This window comes from Pyrgilauda ruficollis, unplaced genomic scaffold (assembly GCF_017590135.1).
Source record: "Pyrgilauda ruficollis isolate IOZ18807 unplaced genomic scaffold, ASM1759013v1 scaffold1, whole genome shotgun sequence".
Lineage (NCBI taxonomy): Eukaryota > Metazoa > Chordata > Aves > Passeriformes > Passeridae > Pyrgilauda > Pyrgilauda ruficollis.
This window is the reverse complement of record NW_024508100.1, coordinates 1176452-1193710: the sequence shown is the minus strand read 5'-3', so window position 1 is coordinate 1193710 and position 17259 is coordinate 1176452. Positions and strand designations below refer to the sequence as shown.

The 17259-nt window shown below is 43.5% G+C and overlaps 1 non-coding gene across 1 annotated transcript; it reads left to right on the top strand.

Annotated features, from left to right (window-relative positions):
- The first annotated feature begins 7120 nt into the window (after window positions 1–7120).
- LOC121349356 lies at window positions 7121–7262 on the top strand. The gene has a single exon (XR_005954511.1). It is a non-coding gene; the product is annotated as a small nucleolar RNA SNORD94 (small nucleolar RNA).
- The last annotated feature ends 9997 nt before the right edge of the window (window positions 7263–17259 follow it).

Sequence of the window (17259 nt, the reverse complement as noted above, 5' to 3'; positions counted from 1 at the left end):
TACCGGTGAGGGGCTGCCGGGAGGGAAGGATCGGGTGGTGGTGGAGGCGGCACCGGGGAGGAATCGACGGACGGGCAGTGCTGGGTGTGCGGGGAGTGAGGCGGGAAGGGCTGCGCAGGCGCAGTGCGCGGTGGCTCGGCGTGGTCGGGCGGCGTGGCAGGCGGGAGCGCCTCTTCTGGGGTTTTTATCTGCTTTTGAACGCCTTTCCCGGGGATCTTCCCTCATTTGGGACGGCTCGAAGTCTCCCCGAGAGAAAGTTCGAGGGTTTAAGCGATTCCTAGAGCTGAGTCTCACGAAAAAGGAATGAGCACTTGGCTACGGAGGCTCAGGAAGCTGAGCTGTTCATCCTGGGAAGGGAATTTCGCATACAAACCCCAAAACTGTGTGCCAGTGTCTGAAGGGGCCTGCCAAGAAGCCAGAGTGGGACTTTTCGCCAGTAATTGTAATGATAAGAGTAACAAGGAATAATGAGTACAGATCGAAAAAGGAGAAGTTTAGATTAGTTATTGGGAAGAATTCTTTTATTGTAGGAGTGGTGAGCTCACAGGTTGCTCAGCGAAGTTGTGGATGCCCCAACCCTGTCAGTGTTCGAGGGCAGATTGGATGGGGCTTGGAGCAACCTGGTCTAGTGGAAGGTGTCCCTGCCCAGCAGGGGTGGAACAAGGTCGTAAAGGTCCCTTCCAGCACTTTAACATTCCGTGATTCTGTGCAATGGTTTTCTTTAGGGGCTGTCTCAAATGAAAAGGTCCCACTTGACTCATAATCGTTACTCATTTTTGGGATGGCAAAATCATACTTAATCAGTGTGTGAGGCTTCCCAGGAGCAGCTGGAATTGTGCAGTGCCACGGTAAAGCACAGAGCTGTGGCTGCACCTGAACAGCCTCTCCCTCAGGGTCAAGGTCAGTGTGGAGGCACCGAAGGCCAGGGCTGCAGTAAAGCTTTACTGTTGGGTTGCTTCATGAGCAAAACGAGTACAAGCATTTTAACATAAGCCTAGTTTGTGTTGAAAGCAGTAAAATGTGAACAGTGGTGAGCAGGACTTGAAGCAGTGAGCACGAAGCAGCTGTTTTGTGATGCTCAGCAAAGTGAGTCCGTGTGTCTGAGTGTGCTGCAGCTCTGGTTTTGTGAGGAGATTCTGCACCTCTGTAGAGACATCTGGACATCTGCAACTCTGCATCCTTGCTCTGGGTTTTCTCCTTCTGTGAACACTACTCGTGTCTAAAGTTGTTTTTGGTTGGGTTTTTTTTTGCTGTTTTCAGCGTGATCCTGTCTCCAAAGCATAAAGAATCTTTTCTCATTTATGTCTGTGATTTTCTTTCTAAGATGCACTAGTTCATGAAGACTACTTTAAAAATGTTATACCCCAATATGAAGTAATCAGATTTTTTTGGTAGTAAAATTTTTCACGTACAACCAGTTGTCTTTTGAAATGAGGGCTTTAAGAGAAGCATCAGATATAAGTTTTGTGGTAATAATTTGGAGTTAATAACACTGCAACATTGCCAGTTACTCCAATGCACTCCAGTTCTCTCTAATGTTTTAGTTAATTCTAACCTGCAGTATAGAATTTCACTATTCTACTTTTGCTGTATTACTGTGACTGCCATAAATCCAAACCCCTGGTTGTTCATAGGAGCTCTTCGAGTAGTCCTGCTCTTGGGAAGACTCTGGACAATTCACAAGGTAAGATGACTTCATTACTGGTTCCTTGCATGTGTTCTTTGATCTCCAAACAACTCAGTGTGTCAGGAGATAAAGATGATGTAAACACCCTTTTTCCTCTTCTTGGATTTTCTCTCTCCCTTTCTTCATTGTGCAGAAGTTTCCTGGATTAACTTGATTCCTTACCTCATCACCAAGCAGCTCCATGCTCCAAGAGCATGAACTGAGTTGTGCAGCTCCAGGAGCCTACGTGCGACTGTAGTTTTAAAATCCTTGTTTTAGTACTCTCAGCTGGATCAGTTTAACTCATCAATTCTTGTAGAATATAGAATTTCTGGGGTAGGAGCAGCCCTCTGAGTTAGTGGAGTGCAGCTCTTAACCCAGTACTGCCAAGGCACCTCCAAACCACGTCCCTGAGTGCCACATCAACATGTCTTAACTCCCTCCAGGGATTGTGACTCCCCACTCCCCTCCTCCAATGCTTCACAAGCTTTTCAGTGAAGACATTTTTTCCTAATATCCAATCCAAACTTCACCTGCTGCAACTTGAGGCCATTTGCACTTGTCCTATCACTTGGGAGAAGGATTGACCCCCACCTTGCTACAACTTATGGGGTCAAAATTTTCTTTGGGCATCTCTTTGTTTCTAATGACCATTTTAATATTGTTAATTCTAACCTGCAGTAACTCAAGAAGAAATTGTACTCCCTCGAAGGAAAACATGGTGAGTGTTTACTTTTGGAATCTTCACTTGGAAAAAAAAAAATCTGTGTTAGGCAGCTAAATGTAGTCTGTCCACCAAAACTGAAAAAGAAAGTTGAGGTTCCTGCATTCCTTGATGCAATGTCCCACTAGGGGTTTTCCTGCTGGTTTGGAGCTCTGAATATTCTTGATTCTTACTGCAGATTATGTACCCGACATTCCTGACATTTCTTTTAAAAGCACTTACAACGACTGCATTTTAAGCATGGTTCTATTTCTTTGTAGAAGATCACATTTGCTAAAGATCTGTAGAACCAAGTTCATTTGGCTGTTTGCATGTGAAAGTGTTTCTTCCAGCAAAATAAAACTTGATTGTTCATACCTGACTGAATAAATCCTCCTTAGAAATCACACAACTGAACAAAACGTGTTTTGTTGGGAGCACTTAAAATGGAACTGCATGATGTACAGCAAAAATTAAGTTTATGGTCAAATGGTGTCAGCATGTAAACCTAAAGTAAGGCCACCTTCACCTAAACACTTTCACTGGCCTTTCCTTGTTTGCTGAAACAACCAAAGTCTTAAGGTTGCACAGGCACAGGAGTCCTGAGATACCTGGTTTTGCTTTGGTTTATTTTTTCTTGCAAAGACATGTCTTGTAGAATGACTTAATATATTTGTCCCTTGGAGATGCTCTAGGAGCAGCATTCCAAGGAATTATTTTTGTGTCTCTTCCCTATGATCTTTCTTTGATAGTGTGTGATAAGGGCAGGAGTAATAGCTGTATAAACACAGATGCTCTTCTGGTTTTCCTCAGAATCTTTTTTTTCCTGGAGCTGTTTAAGAACTGAGGCCATTTTTGCATTTTCTCTTTCTTTGTGGGAAGTGATGTTTTCTTAGTGCAGTAAAAACATTATTTCCTAGAATTTAAAATCCTTGTGGGCTAGGATAATCCTGTGCTTGTTCTCCAAACAAAGTAATGCACAGCATTCAAAGTCTGCAGCTGAGAATTAATCCAGTTCCTTTGTGCCTAGGGATAAGCTCGCTGTGCTCCAGACCTTGGCTTCTACTGTGAACAGGGTGAGTGGTTCTGTGGGCCTGGAGATGGGTCAGGGTGTCCATTCTGTGCAATACCCTTGTGCTCAGGAGGCCTTTAATTTCTGCTTTGGCCATAAACGAGAGATGGGACTCACACCAGGGTTTTCCCTTTGGCTCAGGGTGTTCTGCTGTGTCCTTAAAGCCTCATTCATGTGCTAAGAGAGAGCTGCAGTTACCAGAGAAAGCTGCAGTGCTTTGGTAAGGCTTTCACTAACATGGGGAGAAAGTTCCTTCCCCACTTCAGCTTCCCAGTCCAGAATGTCCTTCCCAATCTCAGTCCAGAAAAGCTTTAAAAAGTGCAATGAGTGTCTGCTCTTGCTGGGCAAAACCTGGAAATGCTGTGATGCTGTTCTTAAATCCCATCTATCTTGAATTCTGGGAATTGAATCAAAAGTTGCCAAGTCCTATCAGCTTCCCAGGACTGTTACACTTGGAGTCCTACTTGTTTTGCAGGGCACTTAATGCTTGTTATGTTATAGAAAGGACCCTTTTTGTCATCATATTAGCCTGCAAGTGTGTGTGTTTAAAATGGAAATATTTTTTAAACCATTTCCAAACAGGCTAAACCTTTTTGAACAAGAGGAACTTCTGTAAAATGTGCATTGGTGATGGTTATGATGGAAGAATTCTTTGTGCCCTAAATTCCATGAGGAGGTGTGTTGTGGCTGTGCATGTAACTATAAACTTCTCATTGCTGGGCTCTTCTTTCTACAGGATCCTACTGCTGCTCATTACATGTTCCAGGATGACCCTTTCCTGATGCCAAGAAATGCAGCTAATTCTGTAGGTATTTCCTTTCACATCCTTGATAGCTTCCCTCCTGCCTTTGTCTAGGCTGTGAATGCTCCTACCTAATTGAAGCCTGGTTTTGATTACAAAAGAAAATGAGGTATCAGATTGCTTTCAGAATTTTATATTCTCTCTAAAATGAGATGATTTTGAGCTTGAGGTAGTAGTGCAGCATTTCAGATGTCTGAACTATGACTCTTGACTGAGTAACAAGGAAGTAGAATACAATGGCATTTAAAGAATAGAGATTCTTATACTGGCATGAATACCAGAATGTTTACCTGGAATGTTGTCCCTGAGATTCTAGTAAGTTGAAAATGATATGAGTTTAATTTGATCCCATCAGAATGTTCATTGTTAAAGAAAATGTTTCTTCTAATTCTCAGCCTTGTAATTTGTGTATTTCTCTGTCTTGTTCTGTCTCATTTCTATGTAGCGTCTGTATTCATTGTCAAAGGAGTCTGGGAGGAATGCTGCAAAATACATCATAAAGAACTTCCCTCAGTATTTTGACAAGACTTTTGCAGAGCCCAACGTAGCAGTAAGCTTTTGTTCTTTATTTTCATTGTATTTGTGCTTTGTCACTGAAATCTACTGTTGGACTGGTCCAAAACTAAGATAAAAGGGTAACTTTTAAGCTGTTTTATGGACAGTATTAATACAGTACTGTATTTCCATTATGTTTTTTGTGGTGGACATTTTTCCTTTAGAGTTCAGTATCATGTCAGGTTCTTGAGATAAAAGCAAGAAAAGCAGTGGTTTTCAGATGTTGCTTCCTGGCACAAAGTGAGGGATGAGGATGTGTGTAGTCCATCACCAAAAGGACTGCTGTTGTTAGGCTGCAAGCAGTGTATTGAGTGACGAGTAAGGATATCTAGGGAAGGTTTGAACTTGTGACTAGATTCCTCTGTTTGCTTTTAGTGCCTGATGCCCGAGACTCTCACACCTCAGACTGAAGGAGTGAGTGAGGAAGCTCTGAGGGAACGCATCCATCTCAGAATGGTGAAAGAGTCTGTGGACATGTTTGATCAGCTTCTGCAGGCAGGTATGTCTGCCTGCCAGGTTCTGTGGTGGAGCCCTGCTTAAATTGTGCCAAAAATACTTCAGTAGCTGCCAGAGATTGTGGAGACAATTTTGTGACTCTGTTGCTTCTTTCACAACTGCCTCTGGTCTGGTGAAGTGGTTCTCTGGAATTCCTGGAGAATCTTAGCCACTGCTTGTCTGACATGTCGCTTTGGTGAAAAGGAGAACAATTGGCTTCTTGAAGAGGAAGCAGATTAAATACTTTTGTTGATTTTGAATGTTTCATAGAAAGTGAAACATGCAAAGTGTTCTTCATAGCAGGGTGTATCCTAGGAAGAGTTATGAAAAGCACTAGAAATTTCAGATGTGTGTTGGGCTTGTGCTGCTTCACAGTTCTGACTGACAGCTGCCACTTCCTTCTCCTACTTGATCAGGAAAACTCTACCCTTTCAGTGTCTTCAGTAGAAAAACATACTCTAATTCAGTGTTAAAATTCTGTCCTGGTGTCACAGAAGGGTTAGGGACTTGCTAGAGAATGTGTTGGAAGAGAGCAAAGTGGTGTTCACAGGTTTTCTATATGGCTGTAGAGTGGTGAGCTCTTCACTTTCTCTGACTGTCTTAAATTCTCATTTCTTAAAGGTACCCCTGTGTCTTTGGAGACCACAAACAGCCTTTTAGATTTGTTATGCTTCTATGGAGATGGTGAGCCTACTCCTGAAAAAGAGCAGGAAGAAAAAGAGGGCTTGGAAGAACCAGGGGTATGGAAAACTTGTTGATCTCTATTTATTCGTTTACATAGTGGGAGTATATCAAAGTGACATCAAGATTTTTGTACTGTGTGTGTGGGAGATGCCATGAGGTGGATCAGATGCAGTCAACATTCCCAGGAGATACTTCTATTACAAAAATCCATGACTGACCTAGTAGCCACAGTAGTTTGTGTAAAACTGTTAATATGTTTGATAACACAAACATTATTCTCAATCTAGTTATTGGTTCCTGAATGTTATGATAGAAATTATTCTTATATAACCCATTAAAAAACACCTTTGGCCCACGCTGCTGAACTTCAGTTTTGTTAGCAAGTTATGTCATTTGATGTTAAATCATAATTTCACTCTGAGAAACTTCTTTTTCCAAAACGCTCTCCAGGTGGATGCTTCAGAACAGAAAACTCCAAAGAGACAATTTCAAAGAGGTTCACAGTCATCTGGCCCCAGATGGAGGTATAGAAAATGTTGCCTATATTCCCATATTCCATGGATTGTGCACTTGTGTTGTTGCTGTAGAACAGACCTAAGTCTTTTAGCAGCCCATACTCACAGGTGTTACTTGTTAAATAAACCTGTGTTTGCTGATATTTTAAAGTGTTCAAGGAAATCTGGTAGGTGACTGTAGAATAGTTTCAAGTATCACAAGTGTGATATGTGAGTGTCAGTCTTTGGGGTTGCAGCCCTTATTTTGTTCTGCATATTAAATCCTTCTCCTAAGAGTATCTTTTATTTTGTTCTTTAACATGTGTCTTGTTTATTGGTTCTAGGGAGAACAACCATGCTGAAAGGATATTTAAGATAATGCCAGAGAGGAATGCACACTCCTATTGCACAATGATCCGTGGGATGGTGAAGGTAAAGTTATTCTTCAGTGCTGGGGGATTTTTTCAGCTTTTGAGATCTCACATACTCAGAGATGGTTTATTTTTGTTTTTGCAGCACGGGGCTTATTCTAAAGCTTATGACATGTACATAGACTTGCTGAATGAAAGGCACAAAGGTGAGTGTCCCCTGGGTTTTTTTGTGCTCTCCTGAGTAGAGAAAGCCCCTGTTGGGCACAGAGTGTTTGTTCATGGCAGTGATGATTGGCGCAGGGGTACGGACCTCAGCTGGATCATGGGAGCTGAATGCAAACTGGGAATTCCAGTGCAGCTGGCGTGTGGCTGGCTCACTGGAAACAGGTTTGCATGAGACTTTGCCAGAAACTGAGCCATGCTAGAACAAACTTATTTCCTGTAGGCTGTAAATTGTCATTTAAAATGGATTATCTTACATTTTCCAGCTGATGTGCACACCTTCAATGCACTGATCAGAGCAGTCCCATATCTAAAGGAGAGGTTCACAGAAAGGTGGGAATTAGCCAAGGTAAGGAGGGTAGAGCAAAAGAGGTGGGGAATTGGTAAGAGTGGGCTCTTTTTCTAATAAGGATCTGCCTTATTAGTAAAATTTTGTAGTTGTTGGAAGACTGAAAGCAAGAACTTTGTCCCCAGATACTAATCTCTGCTGTAAAGGAAGTACAGTAGTTTAAACAGAAAAGGTAACTATGGAGGAATAGCAAATGTGAAAAAAAAAATCCAACCTGGCTTTTGCAGAGTGATTTGCCTTGTGAGAACATACCTGATCCAGGAACTGCCTGGACAGAAAGTAATTGGGGAAATTACTGCTGGGAGATAAAGTAAATGTAAAGTTTTAGATAACCACTCTTTGAATTTTAATTCATGGTGTTGTGACAGAAATGTAATTTTGAGTTTTAATGATATGTCAGTAAGGAAAAATATTATGTAACTATAAAAGTTTTCCATTGTGTTCTAGACACAGTTCTCCAGTATTTATTCTGATGTAACGTAGCCTTGGGTTTTGTTCATTCAAAATTAGATAGTACTGATTAAACAATCAGTTAAAGCAGAGGTGTTCACTTTAAGGTGGGGAGAAAGCTTAGGTTGAGGAAATGAAAGCTGAACTGTGATCCATAACGTGAGGCACTAAGAATTTGGGAATTTTGTTTTAAGGACTTGCTGACTCACATGGCTCAACAGAAAGTGCAACCAACTCTGCTAACTTTTAATTCTGTACTGAAGAGCCTGAGAAGATGTGGTGGTGTGGGCAGAACTATGTCCTTATTTGTATTAAAGGAAATGGAAGCACTTGATATAGGTAAGAGAACCGGAGTATTTATTATATGCACTGATTGTGATATTCCAGTGCCCTCTCCAGAACAGAATAGTTAACGTAGGAGTTCAGCACCACACAGAATGGTGGGGATTCCCTGACTCCAGGAGAGATGTACTTCACAAGCCACCTAAGCCAGTTCAGGTCTATAGATCTACATCTCTACAGAAAAAGGCTTTTGAGCTAGATGATGATTTTTTTCTTCCAAATAAATATTGCAGAAACTGAGAATATCTGCAGAATTAACTTGGTGTCCTGTGGGCTGTGCTTTGTCCCAGTAACATGTTTGTTGATAGGCTAAAGATTACATTCATGAGGAAAAGAAAAACTAGCTGTGAAGTATTTCTGATTTTAATTTAGAGCAGGGAAGCTTGGCTGCTCCCCCATAGAAATAGGATGCTCCAGCTGGTGGTCCAGTGTTGGATATCACCTCTCCCAGGCGGGTGTATGTGAGGTCTGGTCCAGTGTTGGGATGGGCAGGGAGAGATACTAGAGTACATTTATGCATGCTGCCTGACTGGAGGAGCAGACTGTGAACTAGAGCAATGGCACAAAGCTCAGCCAGGAGTGTTGCAGTAACTGCAATGTTTTTGCTTTCCAGAGCCCAGCCTTGCATCCTATGATCATCTCCTCTCCATGTATTACAGAGGCGGTACGTGCGCTCCCGGCTTGTGCCTTGTGTAGCAGCTGCTTTAATGCTTTTCTTGTGTGATGGGTGAAGGCAGTTCACTTACGGATTGAAAGACAACCTTTAATGGGTGTGATCTTCGTGTTCCCTGTGCTGCCTGATTCTGCTTGGGTGAAAAAAAAAGAGGATAACCTCATACAGGGAGCAAATGCTTCTCAGTCACTGTGGAGGCTGGATCTCACCACAGTGTGTGTGATTTCATATTGTGCCACTCACAGCGAGTTTGTTTTCCTGCAACAGTTCTTCTGTGCATTAGAGTTGTCATGAAAAACAACTGTGTTAGAAGGCAGGAACCCAGCTATTTAAGATCCCATGCCCACAGACTTTTGGCTATAGGAACAGAATAGGCAAAGTAGCCATAACTGCAGTCCTTGTGTTTTAAGAAATGTAAAGGAATTGCTCTGGAGTTTCTCTAGGTTTGGTTTTGGAGTTTGGGGGTTAGTTTGGTTTTGGTTTTCCCCCTTTTAAATTTTTGTTTGTTTATATATAAATATGAAGTATATTTATATAGTATACTTTAAAACCATATTACATAAAGTATAAGTACTTTTTCTGGTGCAACCTTCTAACAGACAAACTTCCAGGCCTGTTTGATTCCTTGCTAGAAAGCACTTCTGTCTTTCTGAATCTGCCCTCCTGATGTGGAAATCTTGGCAATAGCAGGACAAATTTTGGAGCAAATTATATGGCAGCTGGTGTGGAGCACCACAGAAATTACATTTGTTTAAAATTATGTTGCTTGCTCCCAATTTCATATTGTATTTGCAGACTGATGCTCTTCACAAGGAAGTTCTTGGCACAACTGAGATATGTTTGTCTCTTTGTCCCATAGTTGATGCTCAGTCATCAGACATCATCTCTGAGGTGCTAGATGAGGTTGAAAAGCGAAGTTTCACTGCTCAGGACCCTGATGATGGTAAGGATTTCAAGCTTATGTGAAAAGGTACCTGTGAATGTCAGGTAGTTTTACTAGGCTAGGATAAATGCATGCAGCTTGCTTCTCTCAGTCCCGCTGATATTTCTGGAGACAAAGAGGAAATTCCAGTCTTGGGAATTGAGCTGTGCATTCCTGCACTGGCTTCTGTGTGAAAGTAGGTGTGTAGCATGTGTGAATGAGCATTTTCAGTCTATGTGATAAAAAATCCTAGGGTTATTTACCAGAGCAGTTTAAGGAAGAGCAGTTTCATGAAATTATGCACATCAGGTGAATGGCAGGTTTTTGTTGTAGGTGTGGTGTAGGTGTGGTGTGAGTTTTAGTTCTTCCTAATCCTGTTCAGAACATGTCATAATTTATAAAAAGAAATAAATTTAAATATAATATTTATAAATGTAAATAAATTTATACAAATAAATAAAACTTCATGGGGAACTGGAGTGTGGGTCTGTAGGAGGGGAACATCCTAAACATCCCATGGTGTTACTGGCTCTTTCTGCCATTTGAAGGTACACTGCTTTGCCCTGGGAAGTTCAAAAGCCTTTCTGTAGGTTTGGAAGCAGATGCAGCTTCCATCTGAAGATGGGTTTGGCAGAGAAAGGTCTCTAGACAACGTGGTGTTAATGGAGTGTTGAAAAGCACTCTTCATCAGCTTTCTATTTTGTCTTTGGAAGGATTCCTGGAAATAGATAGAATGTTGTACCCCTCCTTCCTTTGCTTCTGTCCTGCTAGATGTGTTAAACTGTTTCTTTCTGTGCTCTGAGTTGTTGCTAGAAGTGTATAAAAATCCCCACCCAACTCATGCCACACCAAAGACTACCAAGAAAGGGAAGAGTTCAGCTATATTGTCAAACTGAGCTACAGATTGAGTTTCCAATTGAACATACCTCATCCATCCTCTGGGAGGGTGGGTTAACGAGCTGGTTTATGTCTCCTTGGAAGCTTGAAGTTAACAGACTTTTGTTTGCTCCCTTTCAGCCAACTTTTTTAACACCGCCATGCAAGTGGTAAGTGCCTCTTCCTTGCCATCAGAATTCCTTTGAGCCCCTCCAGCTGTTGAATTGCTTGTGAGTTTACATCCTGTCATACAAGGTTTAGCTTTCAGTATCTCCCATTTTCATCTGTGCTCATCACCTCCTCCTTTCTGCCATAATTTTGCAGTTCTTTGCTTGACTCCTCCCTAACTGGTAATTTGCATGCCTGTGATCTGTGCATGTACCTCTGTGACTCTTGTGAGTTACATTGGGTAACAGCTTTCAAATCTGACTGGTCTATTGCAGTGCTGTGATCTTAAGGATATCAAGCTTGCCTATCAGTTAAATAAGGCCCTGGAGAAGGGAGACAATTGGAAATTCTTGGATGTGGATCGGTCAAATGGCTACTGGTGAGTGAAGTGGAGGTGGTATTCAGCATTTTCTGTGCTGTTGTCAGCTTCCATACAAACTGGGATTCAGACACTGAGCACCAGCTGGTTATTTTATGTCCAGTTTGGGAATTAGATCCTTCATAAGAGCAGGGATTGCTTAGGATTTATTTTCAGTTTGTGGCCTGTGAACTGAAATCCAGTGTCTTGGAGCATCAGTTTATCTCAACACCCATCCAACAGCTAGAACAACCAGTTGTGGGTTCTGCCAATCTGTTGTGTACCCTGCATGGCGGCTTTGGAGGTAACAGCAAAACGGCATCATTTCTTTGTGTAGGGATGTTTTCCTAGTCAGTGCATTGGATCAAGGACTCAGGCTTGTCTTGTGAACTTACATAAGTAACAAGGTTAATTTAGTTCAGTTCTTATATCCAAAAGTTGCATTTGAGGCAGATTCAGGTACCTTAAAACTGGCACCAGGCAGGAAGATTCCTTTTTTAATATATTTTAAAACAGAGTGGTCTAATTAGTTCTGCCAATAATCTAGTGTCAGCATTAAACTATTGTAAGAAACACTGCTGCTCTTCTGATTGCATGGATTGTGGCAATCAGTGAAATGTCCTTGATCTGCAATACAAATCTGAGCAGCACACCATCATCTGCTGGTACCTTCGTAATTTGCTTGATCTAATCATCACTGAATTAGGATATTTTTTTCTCTCTAGGTCGAAATTCTTTTCATTGTTGTGCATGATGGAACAAATTGAGGTGGTGTTAAAGTGGTACAAAGAAACGTCATCTTCGGTAAGCGTGTACCAGGGTAAGAGCTGCAGAGCTTTGCCATGGAGAAATGGAGCAGTGACAGGTGACTGAAATGATTCTCTTCCTTCACCAGCTCTTCTATCCAAGTCCTAAAAATATACTGGACCTCCTTCAAGCACTGGATGCAGCCAACCAGTTGGAAGTGATCCCTTCAGTCTGGGAAGGTCAGTGATGGCTACATGGCTTCATAGGCACTTTGTCTGACAGATGCCAGGAGCGGTGCAAAGCTGGAGCTAGTGCAAAGTTTGGAAACTTCCCATTGCTTGGAGTAGCCATGGTAAGGTGCAGTGCTTGCCTGTGGTACTGAATCACCTGGACCCTCTGCAGATCCTTGGTTAAGATTTAATCTAGCTCCAAAAAAATAAAAAAGAATACGAGTCACTCCTGAATCCTCAGCAGATGGTGGTGGAGGGTTCTGGCTGGGGGGGGTTGTGGGCCTCACTGTCCTGCAGGAGTGCAGGTCCATGTTCCCCCTGAGGACTGGTAATTGATGTTACAGACAGTGCTCTGTGTGTTGTTCCCTCCCTGATCCGTGACAGGGTCATCACCGCCACCAGGCTGGTCAGTGCAGGGGACCTTGAGGGCCTTTATCACGGGGAGTAGTTGGGCTGTCACCCAGAAATCTTGAGACCAGCAGGGAAGGCAAGAAGAAATCAGATTAGTTCATGTATTTGGTGCATAGGATCTGATAATGAGGGGAAAGAAAGGGAACTAAATGTGACCAGCTCAGTCGCAGAGCATGGTTCTGCCTTGTTAAAGTGTGCTGACCATATTGCCAGGATTTGGGAACAGGGGTACTGGTCACACCTACCAACTACTGCCTCTCTCTAAACAGATGTGAAACAGCTGGGGTTTAGCAGGAGACAAGACCTGTTGGAGGAGTTCTTGTCTTTGATGAGCAGGGACCAGCACCCCAGTGAGGTAAGGAAGCTGATAACACCCATGAAGAGCTGAGCCCCCACACAGCCACTTGCTGTGAGATGGTGGAGGGAACTGGGGCAGTAAAAGGGCAGAGCTCAAGCTCAGTTACCATTTCCCATCAAAGGCGGGTGTTCAGCCATCCCTAGGAAGGCCAGGCTCCTGGAAAGCTCATGTATAACAGTTACTTGGGAAGTCAAACACCATCACTCCAAATTAACCCCCGTTCCTCCTTTTCCCTGCTTTATCTGCTGAGCATGACATCCTGTGGTCTGCAATATCCCATGGGCATTTAGGGTCAGCTGTCTCAGAGGTGTCCCCTCCCAGTCCTTGTTGTGCCACACACCCTGTGCACCCCCAGCCCACTCCCTGGTGGTGGAACCCTGATGCTCTTTAAGCACTGCCCAGCAATAAGAAAAATATCCCTGTGTCTCAACATACTTCCCATCTTAAATATAAAACACAGCCCCATAGTAAGAAAGAAGAAACTGAAGAAATTTCACTCTATCCCAGCCAAAATCAGCACAGAAGCTCAGTAGAGAGTAGTGGTGTCTCCCTAGACTGGGTAAATGCTGTATCCCTGGTCAGTCCTAGAGATCCAGTTCCAGTGCATCTGCCACTGCAAATTTTCAGATCCATGTGAGCTTATCCAGGCCTGGTGAACCACTTGGATTGTCTTCAGCCTATAAAGAAACCTCACATTAACAGAGCAGGATCCCTTCTTACCAGGGTTTGGAGAAGTGATGCAGCCCAACCAGCCATATCTCTGGGGAAGCACATGGCAGAATTGAGGGATTTTTGCTAAGGATTTCATTGCAGTAATTGCTTTCTCAAGCTGAAGGGTGTTGAAGGCGAATACAGCTGTGCCTGCAAAGCCACCCTGGAGCTTGCCTAGTGGGGACAGCCTCCTGACAGAAGTGACAGATTTGTCTCCCAGTGTAATGATTCTTAATTCACAAATTTAAATCATATACAGAGCAAGCCTATAGGAGCTGCAGGAGAAATTGCCCTGAAAAGCTTCTGTTCATTTCAGAGGTTTTGTTCTTCATAGCACAATGTTTTCACAGATTCAGCTGGCATTTGCCAATTGTGCTGAAGAAATCAAAGCTGTCCATGAGGCTGCTGGGCCGGGGCAGGTCCCGCTGGAGTGGACAGGGAGTGCTCTGGGCCATGTCGTGGTGCTGTTTGCCAGGGTTGGGAGAACCCAGGATGCCTGGTACGTGTGGGCTCTCTGAGCTCTGGGCTTGCTGACACTGCAACTCAAGGCTTAATCACAAAAAGCAAAAGCTAATGACCTATGCCTTGGAATGGCAGTGCAGACAAAGGGAGGGGATAAAGCCTGCAGGGAATGTGATGGGGTTTTTCCCTTGTTATTGTTCCTTCATGACACCAGGTGACAGTTGTCTGTCTTAAAAATGGTTTAGAATCTAGTGTAGTATCTGGTGTAGAGCTTTGTACAGCCACTTATGGCAAGTTGTGGTCTGATCCTGAGCACTGCTGAGTGCCTACAACTCACCATTTTTGATTTTTAGAACTCATTGGAATTCAAGCTGATAAAGAGATTAATTAGTTTAATTAAATTTTTAATTAGCAGCAGTCCTAATCAAAACTCTAAATAGGCTACTTTTAGTACTCTAATAGGTAGAATTTACTGTCCTGTATGCTCTAAAGTTGAAATACAGGTTAAAATATCTAGCTTCTGATTAAAGGTTTTGAGCTATTTTCTGTTAAATGCAGATGTTCAGTGTACAGTGATTAATTTGAAACACAGAAGTAGCAACAAAGAGTCCATTAAAATACTAAAAATATGTCGTATTTTAAAGGAAAATTGCCACCAGCTACACTTACCATTTTCTGCAGAGTGTAAGATACTTTGTGTTAAACTAATCAGTGAGGTTAGCTCATACAGATTGCATTTGCAAGGATACAGCATGAGATCCACGGGGAAGATTGTTTCATGAATTTGAGCTTAGCTGTGTTTCAGTGGAGGCTCATCCATCAGGTTGAATATCTGTGTGTTCCTGTTATGTGCAGTTTTAAACTTAATGATTTTGTTTTCTTTTGAACAGGAACATGATGGAGCATTTCCAGAAAATCAATAGGATTCCCACGTAAGTATTTTTAGGTTCTTCACTTACTGAGTCTCCCCTTTGGCTGAGATCCTGAATTAAGGGATGAAGGAATAGTTTGGGATGAAAGGGACTTTTAAAGATCAGGTAGTCCAGCCTCCAGTTGTAACTAATAGTAGTAGTCCATTTATTTCCAGAACATGAATGTGTGTCTGTCCCTGTGAGCATGGCTGTTTGTTTATCCAGTGGAAATATTCCAAGAGCTTTCTGTCTTGGAATACCTGTTTCAAGCATGTTGAAAGTGCAGAGTGGGAGGGACTGAAGTGGTTGGTGTCTGAAGCTCTGGGCCATGGAGAGCAGTGCCACTGATGAACTCAGCTGTGCAAATCAGACTGAGCAGGACCCACAAATACCTGGTTTCATGTGCTCAGAAATATCCCAGTATGCTCTTAACCAAGCACGGGTGTTTCAGAGGTGCCTGGATTTCTGAAGACAAGTCTGTTGAGTCAAATGCTAAATCTTAGGTGGTTCCCTGTTAGGCTACACCAGCTTGCTTGTCTTGGGATTCTGGAGGAGGGAATTGTTTGAAGTAGAACACAACTTGTAAGGAATAGTAATGGGTTTTGTTTGGGTGTGGGATTTTTTTTAAAATAAAGTTGGAGCTTGCCCCAGTGAGCACCATGAGGGTGTGTGGTACCAAAGGCTGCACACCTAGTGGCACTCTGTGCCTGTTCTCTTCTGCTGGGACAGAAGTTCCCAAACTTACCACATAGCCTTCCCTCTGTACCAGAGGTGAAGTTCCTGGCAGGAGCAGAGATGAACTGGTTGATCTGAAAATGTCACCTTCTCTCCCTCTCTAAAGCATGGGCTATAAATTAATGGGCACCTCTCCTGTGACTCTGAGAACAGTCACCATTTGCCTTTGCAGTGAAAAGGTGATGGACGAGTTCTTGAACTGTGCTAAGCAAAACAATTGCCCAGATGAGGCAATTAAGATTGTAAAGCTGGCAGCATCCCTTGGGCTTCCTTTATCTCAAAGGCTGAAAAGCAGAACAGAAGAGGAATTTCAACTCTCTGAAACACAGAAGTAAGTTGGAATGTTTCATGTTACTGCTGAAGGGGTACAGTAGACAGGGTCTTGGTGGGGCAACATCTTTGGAAAGGCTTCTCTGACAAGGGAGCAGACAGCTGGCTTCAGAATGATGTGCTGGTGTGTTGACTCCAGGACTGAAATGGTCCCTCAGTTTTTGATTCCATGCTGTATCCATCCCACCTAGGAGGAAAGGGAATTTTCCATGGTGGGGTTAGCCTTACCCACTGCTCAGTCCTGCTATTGCCTTCCTTTCCTGGAATCTTTTCCTAGCTGGGTCTGGCTGCCTGAAGACACTGCAGCCCAGTAAAAGCAGGAGGGTGGTGCAGGATGGCCTTGCATGTGGCTGCCAGGTTCTGAGGCTTGTGGTCACCTCTCACTGCACTGCTGTAGCAAGCCCAGGTGATCCTCAAATGGTGATCGGGGCTTGAGGGACCAGTTTGGAGCCAGATGTGCTCCAAGGGAATAAATACCAGCACCCCTGACAGCTGGCTCACCACCTGGAGGGCAGCTGAAGGAGTTGGCTTTTCCAAGAGGATGTGCTTCCACCAAATGCTGGGTGCACTTGTCCTTTGGGGACAGTAGGCATTAGACAGCCCATAATATTCTGTGTTTGCCTTGTGTTTTGGGATCTCTCTTCTCAAGCACAAGTCACAACAGTGACTGATGACTGCTCTGTTTGACATCACAGGAAGGCACTGGAGAGTATCAAGTGGGATGGTGACAGCAGCGACAGTGACAGTGACAGTAGTGACAGTGACCGACTGTCCCTCTTCCTCTTGGGAAAACTGGGAGCAACTGTTGCCATGATACCAGGAGGCTTTGGAAGGAGTGGAATTACTGAAGGAATGGCTTCTGGGAGGTGCTGCAGCACTCATGAATGCTCGGAGTGTTCTGATACGGGACCTGCGTGGCAAGACGCCGTCCTCACGTGCCAGGTGGCAGCTGTTAAATCCTCTTGGTGATGTGGGACACAGCGTGGGCTACCCCAGGTCTGCTCCCCAGCACCCCTGCAAGAGCTGGCTCCTGATAAACAGCATCACTGGGGGTGGAGGGTGCAGGGAGAGGGGTGCTGTGCGCCCTGGGGGTTGCTCAGGCAGGCACAAGACTAACACAGCTTCAGCAAGACTTCTTGTGGGCCTCCTGTCACTCAACCCT